This window comes from Chrysemys picta, chromosome 8 (genome assembly GCF_011386835.1).
Source record: "Chrysemys picta bellii isolate R12L10 chromosome 8, ASM1138683v2, whole genome shotgun sequence".
Classification (NCBI taxonomy): domain Eukaryota; kingdom Metazoa; phylum Chordata; order Testudines; family Emydidae; genus Chrysemys; species Chrysemys picta.
In genome coordinates, this window is record NC_088798.1 from 100,310,035 (window position 1) to 100,327,801 (window position 17,767).

At 44.7% G+C, this 17,767-nt stretch overlaps 1 long non-coding RNA gene across 5 annotated transcripts in view; it reads left to right on the forward strand.

Annotated features, from left to right (window-relative positions):
- The window catches only part of LOC135973197 (uncharacterized), a 133,804-nt gene that overhangs the window by 45,720 nt on the left and 70,317 nt on the right, over positions 1–17,767 (forward strand). Inside the window, exon 4 of one of the 5 annotated variants that reach the window (XR_010589921.1) lies at positions 9,801–13,225. The exons of 2 other annotated variants lie outside the window; for them this stretch is intronic. This is a non-coding gene — a long non-coding RNA (uncharacterized LOC135973197). Of the gene's footprint in view, positions 1–2,834; positions 5,437–9,800; positions 13,226–17,767 lie in introns of those variants that run through there. 2 more of the 5 variants (XR_010589918.1, XR_010589922.1) reach the window with 2 other exon arrangements.

Below are 17,767 nucleotides of genomic sequence, written 5' to 3' on the forward strand. Positions count from 1 at the left end.
CCTTATCCCTCCCACACAAGAGCGGGGACAATCTGTCCTGTAACATGCATGTATCCTTTCAACCAATGATCATTATTACTTTAAAAGCTCTTCCTATGCAATTAAAGATGGGCACATGTCATTTTGCCATTAGCCAGAATAGAATGATACCCAAGCATTATGCCCCCTGTAGCCTGAAAAAAGGCTCTTTTTGTAAGTGTGAATACCGGGAAGGTTTCTGTTGAGGTGTCAATGAAAGACGTGCAGCATCAGATGGAGATGAAGCAGCAGCAGGAGAAAACTCTTTTGGGGCCGTTCTCTTTAACAACAACAGGATGTCAATACGTTCCCAGCTGCTACATGGAGACAGAGACTAATTATATATCAATGAATAAGCAGCCCATAAGAAGCCGAGTTGTATTCACTACCTTTTACAACCCAAAGAAATGGTCTTCCTGGATCTGTGCTTAAAGTCTGCAGGCAAACATTATATGATTGATCCAAAAACTATTGAAGTCCACAGGAATTTTCGCATTGACTTCAGTGGGTTTTGGTCAGGCCTCTGCTGCATAAACCTACCTGTACATCAGAGTTTGGCACGTATTCCTGGATATCAGCATTTCGAATGCTGTGCCACCAAAGCACAAAAAAAGCAACATGGGGAGGAATGAAATACTCAAAAATCAGCACAAAAATGGTGAATTGTGGATCTATGTTTGTTCTCCCCAGTCATTCCAGAGCAGCCAAGTCTCATTTGAGAAACTTGAAATTAATTTGAAGGCAGTTTTGAAAGTCTTTCCCTTCTTGATGCCTTGGGGGATTTTTCTGTATATTTCAATGAGACATTTACAATTTCCCTCATTGAAGTAAATACATAGGCCCCGAGAAGTGGTGTGTGAAATGAATGGGCTAATAAACATCAATGAATGAACTTTCTCAATAAGCATGTTAATTAAAAACATGAATATCATTCTGGGGGAAAAAGCATATTTGCATATACAAGTACAACCCCCTGGGGAATGTGTGTCATGGGGCCCACTCTCTGCTGATGCACAGAGTTGGAACAACTCCCAGCTAACGCTCAAATTGTAGCTGCTTATGCTTTTAGTTCTGAATGTCTCTGGTTCAATACCCAGTGTTTTGGCTAAGAGGCCAGCCATCACCCAAGCAGAAGAGTAGATGCATTTTAGTTCAAAGAAGGCAAGAGATAAGGATAACCTGAGGTTCACTTTAGGCCCAGAATCACCAAAGCAATTAAGCCCAAGCTTAAATGTTTTGCTGAATCAAGGCCTGAGCCCTCAACTGTCAAGCTCAACAACATGCAAGAAGTGGACTGTTCTGATTAGAAATGTTGGGCTGGGATAACGCAAAACTAATCAATGGTAGTTATCTCAAACTTGGCTTGTTTTCTAGCCCCCCCCTTGTCAAGTCAAGTTTGAAGAAAATCAGTTCAGTAGATTTAAATTTGTGAATGTTTGTCGCTGTCAGTCCCGCACAGTTTATACGTCAGGTGGTTTTGGACACATTTTAAGGATGCCTTGGTTATGGATTGCTGACATAAGACTCCCTCAAATGGAATACCTTTGGATAATGCACATTATAAGATTCACTCTGGTGAAGCCAGAGGAATTCGTAAACTCCTCAAGCTGACTAGCTCTGGATTGTTTTCCTTTGTTTTTAATTTCATTTGGCTTCTATAAAACTAGGAAAATTAAATGCCAAAAGCTCTCCTACCGTAATGTTCAGGTTATAAGCTGAAGCACTCAAAAGTCAGGATGGTCCAGTAAGTATCCGTGCACAATATTAACTCAGCCATATTGCAGATATGAGCCAAGGGGGCCATAAATGACTGCATTTGAATGCCTCAGTTCTTGTGTGCCCAAGTGGAAACCTTAAAAGAGTCTGATTTTCAGAGTGTGGGTGCCCAGCACTTCCCGAAAAGCTGACTCCTTTAAGATGTCTTGGCCATCTAGTTTCCATACACAGATTGTGTGGAAGTGAGTTAACTATGGAGATGTGAGTAGCATTCACTATATTTTGAGAGATGAAAACGGATTACCACAGTATTCCTATCTTTGCAGATCTGGCTGAGGCTCTCAATGTTGCATAACAGGCAGCTCAGAGATAAGCTACTGGTGCAGTCACTGAAGGATCAAGACATGCATAACTTCTTATTTTTAGAGGCCCCTAGTAAATGGATTTAAAAAAAAAAAGGAAATGCTGAAGGAACATAACTCTCTCATGATTGTGATCTTGGATTCTTGCCTTGCTTTCTCTGCTCAATATATCCAAAGTCAAAATCATGTCCGTCCCCCTCACCAGTGTTAAAATAATTTGTTAGTGCTGTCGAGTGGGCAATATTTATAAACAACTCCTGCAATGGGTGCCCTGCTAAATAAATCGTACACCAGATGGGAGCTAAGAAAAGCACATTCTGCTCCAAAAGATACATCACGAGCCATGCGTAGCTAGCTATCCAGACTGCAGGTTTCAACAATGGAGGGCCTGACCCTGAAAAGTCTTCACAGGATCAGGTCTGGAATGTACAGCCTGTTTGTAATGGCATAAGTGACTTTGGAAATTTAATTATGGAGGCAATTCTTGGAGATATAGAGTGGGATTGGCCACCCGGATAATTGCATAGAGGGTTCTACCTTCTCATATGGAAGTGGCAGTCAGTCACGTCTCTCACACTGATCTCTTTGGTTAGCACCTGTCCTAGGGGAAGGAGGTGGACACTGGGTGGACTCAGAGTAGGGATGGATGGGCCAAGGGTAGGACTGGGATGGATGCAGTGACCTGCCAGTGAATCCCTAGAAATGATAATATAGCCTCCGTCTGCATCATCTTTTCAGCAGAGCATTGCCCCACTTCAACCACTACCCGCTGGGATTCCAGGGACAGGCAGACACCCTAATAGCACACCTCCGGTGGACCCGTGCTGCTAGGAAACAGAGAATGAAGGATATACCACTCAGCTCTGGGACGCAGCCTCTCTTCCGGAGGTCCTGGCGGCTTCCTATTGATTCCCTGGCATTCTCCAGGTTGGGGATGGACCTGTAGACTAGTCCCCCAGAAGGGAAAGAAGCACTGCAAACCTCACTCTTGTGGGAACTACATGAGGGGAATCTTCAGCGAGATTTCCCTCAACACAGGAGGTGGCACAGGACAGTGCTCTCATTGAGAAAGAGCCTGATTTTTGCCATGGCAAAAATGTCGTAAAGTTATGCTTAAAGTAAAGGCTTGGGTGTCCTACCCTCATGCCACAATGTCCTTGTGCAATTCTCTTTTGAGAGCTCTACTAGAAAGATCACTGGAGTGGTCTCCCTGTGGCCTCTGCTTCATTCTTCTGAAGACGCTTAGCCACAGCTTCTACACATGATCTCATTTGAGAACAGAGCCTTTTATCCGAAGAGGAAAGTGGCATATCATACGGAGAACACATCAACAGTGAAGAGAAACCCACCTGGATGGGAAATGATCATTGATTGAGTAAGATAATTCCTGTTAATCCTAGATGAATCGTTATGAATGTATTTATAATTGTTTGCCTAATTACAGGTACTTCTCAGATGGTTTCAGCAGAATGAAATGGAAGTAAAAGAACTACTGAAGCTGCAAATGTAATGCAATGTATTAATACTGCTCTTATTATGTATTTGTATTAGGGTAGTGCCCTGAAGTCCCAGCTAGGAACAAGGATCCATTGTGCTAGGTACTGTGTAAACCTACAGTGAGAGTCAGTCCCTGCTCTGAAGAGCTTACAATTTAAACAGACAAGGTCAAAGAGAAAAGGCTAGCTCTTAGGAATGCTATTTAGCTGCAAGATTTGGATAATGTGCGAGGTGGAGACAGTGGGTGGAATTAATGAGGACACTCAGGTTAAGAGCAGGAGTGTCTGGGAGGGAAATGGTGTCATATGTTGAGGGGATAGGCATAGCCAGCAGGAAAGCACAGATAGATGGATATTCTCTCTCTTTCAAACACACTAAGGAGAGACTCTAAGCAAGACATTGTTATGAGGGTTTAGGATTAACTGAGAATCACAGGCCTGATCTTTAATGGGGACTACTCATAGGTGCAGGGGGCTGCCTAGAGGAGCCATTGCAAGATGAGGGCCTTACTTTGCTTTTTTCCTAGAGATAAGCAAGGTGTATTGCCAAAGTGAAGTACAGACAGCTGTTTTTGGATGGGTACTCAGGGTGCTGGGATGGGTACTCAGGGTGCTGCTATTTATTTGAGGAACTAAAACACACTGCAGAAATACTGGTGTACATGGAAGCAGCATGATTACATGTCCAGTATACTACAGGGGGCGCCGCTGCGGATGTACCATCTGCAACTCAACTAGACCAGTGCAGGGGGGGTGGGATAGCTCAGTGGTTTGAGCATTGGCCTGCTAAACCCAGGGTTGTGAATTCAATCCTTGAGGGGGCCATTTAGGGATCTGGGGTAAAATCAGTACTTGGTCCTGCTAGTGAAGGCAGGGGGCTGGATTCAATGACCTTTCAAGGTCACTTCCAGGAGATAGGATATCTCCATTAATTTATTTATTTATTAACTTCACCAAATGAGAAAATAATTCTGCAGATTAGCTGTACATAATTATTATTAGTACAAATAGAGGGCATGGGGTTTCATTTCAAACATTGGAACTTGAGGGAACATAGTCGGCAGGTTTCTATCTATGGGAAGACGGGGGGCTTCAGGGAGACATTGACTGTGGCGAGTATTTGGCTTGTACAATTTCAGGTAGCTGCAGAGTCTGGATAGAGTCTGGGTTTTGACAATTGAAATTGGACTGTGACTAATTTTGAGCTGTAAGTATTTTGGAAGCTAATGTGACATTTTTGTGACAGATCTTTGTTTGACTGTCAATTTTTTTGGAAGCATATGCTAATTTTTTTAAATTGTTATTGCAGCCCCTCCAGGGTTTTTTAACGTGTTCTCAAATGGCACATGAGCCGGTGAGTTTTCTAAAATTTGTTCTTTTAAAATTCCTGATTGAACAATTCCTGCAAATATATTTCCCCTGCTGATGGTGCATGAGCAATCTTGTGAATATTCAGTATTTTAAAATTGAGCTTTATCGGTGTGTTTGGATTGGATACACAAGTCACAAAAGTGTGTTTCTGTTTCTTGATTGGATGAGCATAATTCTTAGATTCAGTGTGAAAAATGTGGTCAGGGCCGGCTCCAGGCACCAGCCGAGCAAGCTGGTGCTTGGGGCGGTAGCTTGGAGGAGGCGGCATTCCGCCCAAGCCCAGGGCGGCACGGACGCTTTTTTGTTGTTGTTGTTCCGCTCCGGCCGCCTGTAGGGGGCAGTGGCGTGGAGGACGGGAGCGCCCTGCAGCAAGCCCGGCAGGGCAGCCTGCATTCTTCCCTCCCAGCCGACCGGAGCGGTGCGGAGCTGAAGCCCTGGCCGCCCTCCTTCTCTCTCTCCCCCCGCAGAGTCCCCCTGCACCCTGGCTCCGGCCGCACCACAAGTTTTTTTTTTTTTTGTTTTTGTTTTTTTTTTTGCTTGGGGCGGCCAGAAAGCCAGAGCCACCCTGAATGTGGTGGTGCTCTATCAGAACTACAGATACTTCATCTGGATCTCTTCACCCAACGCAGATGAAGGCAAGCAGGAAGAAGCCCTTTCTGATAGTCACCTAACCACTTACACTTAGAGTTCTACCTTTCCCAGATCCAAGGAAGAGCTCTGTGGAGCTCAGAAGCTTGTCTCTCTCACCAACACAAGTTGCTCCAATAAAAGATATGACCTTACCCACCTCGTCTCTCTAATAGGCTGACACCATTACAACACCACTTCCTAAGCAACAATATTAGAATGAGCAGTTTTAATGGTTCTAGCCTGCTCTCCTTTGAGCATGGAGTTTCATAGAGAGAAACAAAGTGAGGCCATGTCTGCACTACAGTGCAACTGCAGCTGTGCCGCTGTAATGTCATAGTCTAGATGTTTCCTACGTCGACTGAAGGGTTTTTCTGTCAATGTAATTAATCCATCTCTGAGTGGTGGTAGCTAAATTGATGACAAAATTCTTCTGTCGACCCAGACGTGTCTACACAGGAGGTTAGGTCCACATAACTGGCGGCGAGGACCTCATTTTCCACAGGCCTGAGCGACGTAGCTAGGTTGCTCTAATTTGTAAGCGTACAGGGTTAAGAGTTCCACAGACATACAGGAGCATCTGGGCTGTCTAACAGAATGCAAATTTGTTCGGTTCTGTTCCTGTCACTTAAGAGTAAGACAGACAATCTAATTTAACTTGTAATTAAGTGTAAAATTACATGAGACTAACTGCACGTAGTCTGCTGGTAGTTTTAAACAAAACCCTTTCTTCTCTCATGCTTCGTTCTAGCCACTAAATAAAAATAACTTTTTTAAAGAAGGTTGTTAGTTAAGCTCTCTGGTCACAGACTCCTGAAGGGAGGAAATCCGGGTACCTGAAACACACTCAGATTTGCAGAGTGATAGGTGGTTAGTACACATGGGATAGCACATCCAGGATCCAGGCTACTTCTGAAGCAGATTAATTATTCTGGAATAAAGTCACGATGATTCTAGAATAGTGCAGAATAATTATTCTGCTATAGCTATGCCGGTCAGTTACCCTGTGTAGTCAAGTCCTTATGAAATTCCACCCTGAAGCAGATAAAGAGAACAATACTAACACCTGAGGGGGCTGCACTCAGAGAAACCAGAAAGGGGGCAGATGCGTACCACAGCATTCAGGGTTTGAGTAAGAATGCTAATTTTTATGAATTCATCATCCAGGAATAGTTTCAGATATTCAGCCTGTTTTTGAGAACATTCTGGCCATTTAACTTTTTCATTAGACTACCCAAGAAAAATACACACAACCGGGAAAGTATGCTAAACATTTGAATGAATACTTGCATTATATTTTTGCAGTATTGCCCCAGCTCTAGTCACTAGCCACCTCATTTAGTTTTCTATATAAATGAAATTAAATTGATAAAATTCATTAGTCTTCATTTCCTGCATAACAAGCTGAAATATGAGCTATTCTATCACAAATATATATTCTGTATACAACATTACCAATAAATCATGCCCTTTTGACTTGAAGACAGATGCCAACACTGGCAGGTTACGTGTGGCGCATATTTACAACATTTTAGATATGGTTTCACACAATTTCACAGACACAGACCGACACAATTCCATGCAAAATGGGATGTGACAAAGATAAAATTTCACACAGCTTAAGTTTGTGTGTGTGCTTGTATGTACCCTATTTAATGTACATACATATACAAAAGAAATAACTGAATTAATCGCTCTCTGCGGCTTACGTTAATTATTTATTTCAATTGTATTTTAAACATACAGTGAATGAAAAAAATGTCAAGTAATAATGATTTTCTAATTATAGTCATTATTATCTTAAATCTAATAGTACTTTTTCTTGGTTTATAATAGGCAGAGCATTGCATTAGTTAAGAAACAGTTTAAATTGTGCATCAGAAATCCAGTGTTTAAACAGCTAACTCTTGGACAAATTATCTACTGAAAGCAGATGTTTTGAATTATATACTAATATTTTCCATTATAACCCGGAGTCTTTACTGTCCAGCCCTTAACTTAGTTTAGGACAAAAAAATCCATCTATTTGGGATTTTCTTTTCCAATCCATATTCATTAGAAGTCTTTTTCACCATTATTTAATAACAAATTGACAGCTTTCTGAATTTGTGTCTTTTTAATATAGTGTATGCCCATTCAGAAACCAAATAATAGGAACTGGAGCACAAGGAAAATTACGCAAGGAATCAGGAAAAAAAAAAAAAAAAAGCTTTAAATCTCATGCTTCCGGGTAAATGAAAAATGATCTTGGAGAAGGGGGGGTGAAGGAGATGGGATTGGACACACAAATTCTGCCCTCACTTTCCTGATCTAAATCCACCGAGGCCAATGGGTTATACACCAAATGGACCTGGGCACTGATCATTTTAAAAGGTTAATTCAAAACAAGGAAGGACTCTTACTGAGTAGTAGTTCAGGCCTGCACACTTGTATTCTCCTTTGTCTGCCTTACACCAGTGTCCATTCCCATAGGGCTGGAATAGTGAGCAGGTTTGTCCAAATCTTGATGAATCAAGGTAGGTACCATCAGAAACAAACCCAACCTAATGAAACTAGCCTTCAGCGTGCCCTCGCTCCTTTTTCATAATGATTTGGGAAGGCAGAAGCAAAGGGAGAGAAAGGACAGAAAGGTAGGAGATGAGAGGAGAGGTGGGAAATGGAGGCAGGAGGGAACGAGTGTTTCATAACTTCAACTTTAGAGAAACTCAACTAAATAAAAGTCTCTTTAAAACTATGTCAATCTGACACGAGGCTCAAACTTCTCACTTCTCTATGGACCTGCGCAAAGTCGATTGAAGTCAATGAAAAGATTCCCACGGACTTCAACAGTCTTTGGAGCAGGTCCTGTATGACATGTCAGTACACCATCTATGAGCCATATCTTTCCTAGCTGATGGGAAGGAAGAGTCCTTTAAAAGCTGAATGCAGGGATACAGTAATGGAAAATGCATGTATATGATAGCTTCAAGAGCCATTTTGTGCTTACATACAGCATATCCTGTCCTCTGATACGGTGCTGTATGCTCACACTGTAGTCACTACCTAAACATGTAGTGTACATTTCCAGTTATAGACAGGGATACTACAGCAACCATGTTACAACCCTTGAGGATTTATTTTCAGCTGGAGTGAGTCCAGTCTCCCCATCTGTGGGAGTAACTTGAACTCAAATGTTTGTGTTCATAAAATGATTTGTGGTTGTAGACTGAAGTAACTGCACTTCCTGATTGCTGGTCTGCACCTGAAACCAAGTAGTTAGAGATGTAACCACTCTCGTTTGTGCCCGCAACTGAATTGCGGGGACAAATTTTGCAGGCATACATGTAGGGTGACCAGACGTCCCAATTTTATCAGGACTGTCCCGATATTTCCTTGTTTGTCCCGCGTCCCGACCAATGTTAGGTCGGGACACTGGACAAATAAGCAAATACTCCGGAGCCCGGAAGTGCTCGTGTCCCGTCCCCCCCCGGCCCCTTCCTTTCCCCATTGGCTCCCTCCCCAAATCCCCGCCTCTTCCCCAGGCTCGCCCTTTCTCCTCCCTCCGCAAGCGCTGGAGGGAGGCCCGGGAGACCCAGGGGAAGCGTAGTGCCAGGGTGAGTGTGAGTCCGGCCTGGCCCCAAGCACAGGCAGGACTCAGTCAGGCAGTACCTGGAGGGAGAGTAGGGGGGCGGCCCGCGGGGCCAGGCGGCAGCTGTTCTCCCCCCCGGGCAGCGGGACTCGGGAGCAGATGCTGCTGCAGCTCCCACTGCCGCGAGGGGAGGAAGCGGCCGATGGCCAAGCTCGGCGGCTGCAGCTCTGGCACCCGGGCCCGAACCCCCGAGCCCGGGTCTGTTGTGGGGACCCAGCAGCGCGCATGCTGCGCCCAGCCCCTGGCCAGTCACGTCTGGGCTGGCTGCCCAGCTGGTGCTATCCTGCGGCGGCCCCAGAGTTGGGGCGGGCGGCCCCAGCCCCCCCGTCTCGCTCGGGTCCCGCAGGGGAACGAACGGGGCTAGACTGCCAATGCCTCCACCAGGACAGAAAATCTCTGGCAGCAGAGATGAAAGTCTAAGGATCCAGAACTACTTGTGTGTCGTATTTGGATGAGGAAAGTAGAGCTGATAATACTGTCCCATTCAGAGGATGAATGAATCTTGTTAACCTGAATCTGTTATTTCCATCTCTCTCCACTGCTGTGTGTTGTAGCGATACCTGAATGTTAATTTTCTTACAGGGCCAACTCTCCGAGGAGTTTTAAAAATGAACCACCTATTGACTCACTAAATGCTTCTGGAACGGCGTCTTTGAACTGTGCGTTGAAAGAGATAGAATAACGAGGGACAGTATAAGGAGGAAGAGAATCTTTGGATTTTGTAGGCAATATTTGCTTTCTCAGGTGGCCAAGTATCATTTATTCAGTGTCCAGTGAGCTGGAGGGCGAGGGAAAGCAGAAAGCTGATAGCATCTGTCTCAGTATTTTTACCAGTTGTTTTAGAGAGTCTGGAAAATATTTAAAAGACCATAAAAGGGAAGCGAAGGGATGTGAATTCTGGAACAGTGGTGGCCTTATTAGGAGATAATAAAGTGAAGGAAGGTAAAAGATCTGTCCCTCATTTAAAATGAAAGGGCCAGACTGTCCCTCCCTATGGAAAAATCCACAGCCGTGGGTGTGAAAAGGCATCTTGAAACCCCACAAGGTTTGAGGTTCTGCCGGGTAAACAGAGCACAACCGTGTAGATTTCAGGAGACCCATTGAAATAGCCCACAATGCCTCTCTGTATGCAGGGGTCACCTTTCCCCGTGGCAAAATGGCTGTCCCAGGAGCCATGCTACCATTGTCTGAACACCTGCAACACTGGTGAGAACCAAGGCAGCTGGTTGAGAGTCATGAAGTGACAGACCCACTATTATAATGAGGAAATCTTCTAAAGACCCTCACAATCATCTGACAGAGAAAGGAAGACCTTGCTTAATCTTTAAAAAGTTTCTCAGTATATGTATACACCTGGGGTGATCATGGGATGACATTGTAATTCATGGTGAGTGCAACCCACCACCTTAACATTTCCCCATCTAGGCTGTTTATATGGACTAGAGCTGCGCATGTGTACTAAAAAATGATTAGCAAGCAAACCCTTCCTGGAGTAGGTGCCTGTGACAGACTAGTGAAGAAGCTGAATGAGAGATCAACACAGAGGACTGCGTATGACCCACTTTGGCTATTCCCACTCCATGTACTGGGTACTCACACATCTGCTTTGTGCTTCCAGTTTCATAGGACCCACAGAAAGGGGACTGCTAGAAGATTTTGTCGAGACTGTGACATTGAACCTCCTAGAGCTCACACATACCGCCAGGGACCTGGGGGTAAAGTTCAAAGAGTATGGACGCAAAGAGTGTTCTTACATTGGCTTTTAACGAGAATGAGCCAGTCAGCGCTGCAAGTCAAGTCAGGGATACAAAGAGTGATAAAAGCTAACGTGTCTAAGTGACATTCGTTTCCCTGGAGTGAAGGAAGCTGATGAGCCACGAGATAGCAGGACATAATTTCTAATGTCTTTTCTCCCCATTATTTATTTTTAGTTTTGCCAAGTCTGACACTTGTCAGAGACAGCAAAGAAAAGGAAACAGTCTGGAAAAGTCAATTTGTGCTTGGGAGAATTGTTTTTTTCTTTTTTAATTGTACACTAACACCAGTTAGTACTCAGGAAATAGGAGGTAGTCCAGCCGTGACTACACAGCGCTTTCTGCAGGGAAAACATTGCAGAATCTTATTCCATTCCGACAGAGACATAATTGCATTCACCCGTGCTTTTGGGACACTGATGTCAGGGTTCTGTGCAAAAACCAGATCTGTTGGTGAACCTTTCTAGCCAAATATTCCCATTGGCTCAACTGAACTAGCAGCTCCAAATATGTGACTCATCTAGGTACGCTAGGCAGGCATTCAGTGTCTTATTCTTTGCTTGTATTCTTCTCATTTTAACGTTCTGACCATTGGAACAGAACCTCAATTGGTACAAATTGGCATAGCTCCACTAAAGTCAAGGGAGCTATCTCAGTTTACACCCGTGGAGAATCCGGCCTAATGACCACGTTCAGTATTTAAGTGCCACCTCTCAGCATTCTGCCACAGGCTGCCCCTGAGAAACAAGGCTGAGATGATGCTCAGAGGAAAGAGAAGGAGGAGAAATCCTAAAAAAGGTTAGTGGGCAGAGCTATTTTTATGGGTCCTACTGCTTCAGGCTCTGTGACATCAACCAGAGATCACGATTCTAGGCATCATGATTCTAGGGTGTGGCTAGCAGTCAGAATGCCTTTTGTTTAACCATGTCCGATTACCCTGAACAGAGCGTATCCTTGCGCAAAGTGGTGCAAGCGCAGAGGAAGAAAGATTTTACAAATGGGCTCCTGGGTGTCCTGAAGAGCGTTCTGCATGACCGAAGCATGATGTCAAGACTGGAGAGTATTAGAGGAACAGGGGACTACAGGAGTTTACGGGGGGAATAGCTTTAATTACAGTTGTGTTTCACTCCCCAGGACATTCAAAATAGCACCAGGAAAATGCAAAGACCAATAATACAATGGTAGAGAAGGCTTGGTATAAATGTCAAAGAAATGCATCTTACCCAGGTTTAAATAATGAAATGCAGGGAACGTACTGAAAGGCTTTACCAGGGGAATTGGAACAGATATACTCGGGGCAGGAGAAAGGGAGAGATGGCTGTGGAAAGAGCAGTGGAAGAGCACTGGTTTGTTTTTTCATGTTTGAAAGAATAATGCCAACCATACTGGAGATGGTGACACCTAAAGAACATGTTATTCATGAAGTGTTTTGGAGCCCGTAGGTGATCTCTTCATTTCTATAGCAGTTAACTGTTGTTACTGATTATGCGTCCTCTGTCATGTAGGCACTTGCTGAGGAGGGACCATTGTTTAATCAATTGTACTTAGAGGTACTGTGACATTATTGATATAATCTGGGACCATATAGATCATTGTTGCAACCAAGGTCCTGTAGTGGCACCAAATCTTGTATAAAGGGGGTCAAATGAGGTGTCTAAGACAAGGTTATGGTTTACTGGTTATGATTATGCTGTCTATATGTATCAATTTTGTAGTTGAAGTTATGAATATTGGCTCTATACGGTCTGTATTTCAAACTTGCGTTATGCTTCTGGGAGACTTCCCAGACAAGCTGGTGTTAGCTCAGCCTAGCCTGCTTGATGGCCCATTAAGGGCCATCAGCTATATAACTGACCCATTGAGAGAAGGCAAATACACCTTGCAACTCAGCAAAGTATGCAGGGACTGGCCCATGTGACTCCAGACTCCATTTTGCTGTAATTTTCCACAGTAAGGACAAAGGTGTTCTTACACCTGGAAAAGGCTATAAAAGGCTGATGCCTCATCTCCATCTTGTCTTCAATCCTGCTTCTTACCTCTGGAGGGACTTTGCTACAAACTGAAGCTCTGAACAAAGGACTGATGACCCATCCCAGCTGGGGATGTACTCCAGAGACTTGATTTGAACCTGCAGTTTATTCTCTCTCTGCTACAAGCCTGAACCAAGAACTTTGCCATTACTGTATGTAATTGATTCCATTTAACCAATTTTAGCTCTCATCTCTATCTTTTCCCTTTTATGAATAAACCTTTAGATTCTAAAGGATTGGCAACAGCGTGCTTTGTGGTAAGAGCTGATTTGTATATTGACCTGGGTCTGGGGCTTGGTCCTTTGGGATCGAGAGAACCTTTTTCCTTTTACTGGGGCATTGGTTTTCATAACCATTCATCCCCATAACAAGTGGCACTGGTGGTGATACTGGGAAACTGGAGTGTCTAAGGGAATTGCTTGTGTGATTTGGGGTTAGCCAGTGGGGTGAGACCAAAGTCCTCTTTGTCTGGCTGGTTTGGTTTGCCTTAGAGGTGGAAAAACCCCAGCCTAGGGCTGTAACTGCCCTGTTTTAAGCGATTTGTCCTGAATTGGCACTCTCAGTAGGGTCCCGCCAGAACTGCATCGTCACAGGTACCCAGCACTCCTTCACCATGTCTGGTGAATTCAGATGTTCAGCTATTGCATCATTAAAATCCCAAGGCTCTGGGCCTGGAGGAGTAACGCCAGGCACTGGAACAGGAAAAAGCAAAGACCCAGAAATCTGGCTGCCATCCAAATTCAGAATCCCTTCGGGTTTAAAAGGAAGAGGATTTTGCTGAAGGGGGTTTAGCGTTAGCACAGACCACTTTCCAAAACTCCCATAGAAAAGGGCCAACAATTAATGGCACCAAAATAGAGGCAAGAGGAAAGAAAATAAATATCTAGGCAAAAACCTCAGCTGATTTGCTATGTCAGTTTAAACCACCTGCAGATCTGTCCCCTAGATCATGCAGTAAACACGATAGCCACCAGAGAATATATCATGAGGCTTTCCCATAGATTTCTATTAAGATTTCCTGGTATTATAGAAGTCTGTCTTCCAAATAATAAATGTAAATCTTCTTTGCAAACTGATGGTGGCAGCCCTTTTGATTTGCTTCTGGTTCAGTGATATGTTAAATGACACAATGATTTATTAAAAAGCCAAACTGGGGAGAAATTGGTGCCTCTTGCTGACATCTATAATCTATGTTGGGTGAATATCTAAAGGATTCAGGAAGCCAAATCAATTACCTTCCTTGCCATGTATTTTAATTATGTGTCTTTTGAAATATAGTAGATTATGGCCTTACTTATTTTTCCTCAGATAGCTATTCCTCTACAGATTGCATACAACCCTATAATTTTCTGACATGGCAAGGTTATAAAACACCTGCAAACTCATGTATTCTGTGCTGGGAAATCTGACAATTTAAGAAGTTCCATCTGTGTCCAGACAATGATGGTTTTTGATAGCCTGCTAAAATGCCCTTCTCTTTCTACTCTGACAAATTTCGGGAAAATGAATGAAATCTATAATCCTGCATGGGAACGCGAGGGCATTAGATGATTAATTGGTTTCAAGGGTGCTAAACAGCAGTCCCTTAGACCCGGCTTGAGTTGATTAATAGGTAGTTTGCAAGGGTGGAAATCACTGCTATATTTTGTACTGTTGTTCTATTATTAAACTATTGAAAGAGTATTGAGCCACAGACTGCTTTATATTAAGCCACCGCTTCCTGTGTTTATCTGCACCGCCTGGGGAGTAGAACAGTGGCTGCCACTCTGACACTCCAACTTCCAAGCAGGGAAGAGATAATGAATACTTGATGGAAGGATCTTTAGTTCTTCCCGTTGCGCAATAATTATAGACTGAACTGTTTTCTAAACAGGAAGGTTTGGCTCAGCCATTGAGGGAACAAACAACGTGGAGCCCTCACTCCACATGGCCAAAGCAGTACTGGGGTGTCCAGCCAGGTCCCCGGAGCCTTGCTCAGCTAGGGGATAGGAAGCCAGGAAGAGCTGGCCTCTCTAACCCCTCAGATCCCCGACTGGCTACAGAGCTGGCAGGAAATCGCACCCTTAACGCCAGCTCTCCCCACATTGGACAATGGGGATGCCGGTTGAGAAGAGACTGCACAGGGTGCAGGAAAGGGCATGTGCTCCTGGAGCTGACAGATTGCAGCAGGACCCGAGTCTGAGCCCAGGGCTGGCAGAGAGGCATCAAAATAGAGGCAAGAGGAAAGAAAATAAATATCTAGGCAAGAACCTCAGCTGGAGGAAGCTCTGAGTAGGGCTGAGACAATGAAACATTCCCAGCTTTGAAGAAATGAGCACCTAATGTTACTCCTGAGCAACTGGGGGGAAGGATAGCTCAGTGGTTTGAGCATTGGCTTGCTAAACCCAGGATTAGGAGTTCAATTCTTGAGGGGGCCATTTAGGGATCTGGGGCAAAATCAGTACTTGGTCCTGCTAGTAAAGGCCAGCGGCTGGACTCAATGACCTTTCAGGGTCCCTTCCAGCTCTAGGAGATAGGTATATCTCCAAATATTATTTATTAACTGTTCCTGGCCAGTGGGAGCTATGACCAGCTTATGCCTGTTAGAGGGAGGGCTACTGTGGGAACTTTTCAGGGTGATGATGAGCGAAATATTGTAAATCAAACAAATAAAATCAGAGTGTGGGACTCCAAGAATTCCTCCCTCCCTACAGGGCCCATCAAGAAGACACTAGGCTTCCAAATCACTTTGTAAAACAAATCCTCCAGATGTCCTGAAGTGAAGAGTGAGCTGCCATGCTGAATAATGTATATTTTGAATACATCATGCGTGTAATTTCGCTGTGTTAGTGAGTATAATTCAACACCCAGCCAAGTATAATATATAAACACTCAGAAGCAGGAGTATCAAACCCCATTAGCTCTGCTTTTTGCTCACACTTGCAAGCAGCAGCATGACAACTGGACAGCAGATTATTTATTTTAACTATTCAATGACGTCTACATATGCACTTCACACCTACAAAGCAGGTAGGATAAGAGGCAGGGCTGCCCAGGGCCGCCGGGGGGGGGGGCCCAGTGGGGCAATTTGCCCCAGGCCCCGCAAGCCCTGGCCCGGGGGCGGTCCGGGTCTTCAGCAGCAGGGGACCCTTCAGTTGCTGCGGGTCTTCGGCGGCATTTCGGCGGCTGGTCCTTCAGTGCTGCCGAAGTCGCGGGGCATCTGAAGGGGCCCCCGCTGCCAAAGACCCGGACCGCCGTCGGGTGAGTACAAGCACCGCAGCCAGGGCCAAAATCGGGCCCTGCGCCCCTAAGAGGGCCCCGCAACATCCCGAAGGAGCTGCCGCCGAAGTCCCACCACTGTCTTCGGTGGTATTTCGGCGGAGGGTCCTTCCTCCAAGTCAGCAATTGAGCCGCTGCCGAAGACAGCGGCGGGACTTGGGCAGCAGCTCCTTCGAATCAGGCCCCGCGGTGCCTAAAGCCGGCCCTGGCCACAGCTCCCCCGCTTTGCCCCAGGCCCCCTGAATCCACTGGGCGGTCCTGATCAGAGGGGCAAGACTGATCTTACCTGTGCTGCTCAGATAGCTAGTAGCTTGGAAAGCAGAGCAAGGGAGATCAGTAAAGCAGTGGGGCCTTTCCACCCACCCACCACCCGCTAGCTGTCTTGTCTTTCCCACCTTGTTATAGGAACAGAAACACTAATGCGGAACAAATCCAATCATTTTGTGTGAACAAAAAAACCTTTTTTCTCCGTCTTTTTGTGAGGGGGTGGAGAGGAGAGGCAGGTTTTGTCACGTTCAGCCAGAAGCAAGTTATTTGACATTAGTTTTGGGGGGCAAATATGAATATCTTTTTTCAGAAATGTCTGAAGTGTCCAGGACACAGTGCAAATTAGCTTTCCAGACTTTATAACAGGTAGCCGTGTTAGTCTGTATCTGCAAAAAGAACGAGGAGTACTTGTGGCACCTTAGAGACTCCTCGTTCTTTTTCCAGACTTTGTTAACCGTGAAAAACAAGGCTGCAGAAGATACAGTAACAAAGACAGATAAAATACTATAAATATCAGCACACTGATGGGACCTCCTGTACACTCATAGGTTTGGATAGGTACGCGCCATCCCTCTCTGCCCAAACTAACAAACCAGTTTAGTACATCTGCTGATAGTCTAGTTCTGGGCAAAAGCCCTGTTCAATAGCTTCTAAAGGGTGGCAGTGTGGGCTTGGGGATAGTGCACCAGAGCAGGACTTGAGACTGGGGTTCTATTCCTGGCTCTGCCACTGGCTTGCTGGGTGACCTTGTGAAAGACATGTCACCTTTGTGCCTCAATTATCCCCATTTTACAGATGGGTAGAATGATACTGACCTCCTTGGTAAAGCGCTTTGAGAGTTACTGATGACAAGTAGTGTCTAAGAGCTAGGCATTATTAATTATGATTGTTATAATTAAGGGAAGCCCCAAAAAGGATGGCTATGGCCTGTGCATACTGTAGGCTTGTACAGGTAAATAGTGTAAGGGTTTTGCTGTACCACTTCTTCGCTGTCTGCTTCCTGTCTACAATCTTCTTGTCTATACTGAAACGCTTTTGATTATAAACACATCCACAGCCTACTGCAGCACTCCACTGAAAGTCTCCATACCCATGGGTGTGTTGACAGGCTCAATGGATTTAGATCAAATATCTCTAGCATTGATTTGATGTGTTTCTTGCAGGTGTCTGCTTGGAAAGTTAAAATGGGAAAAGGTTTGTCCATTGCACATATTTATTTTTCTTAGAGTGGCCAGGTGTC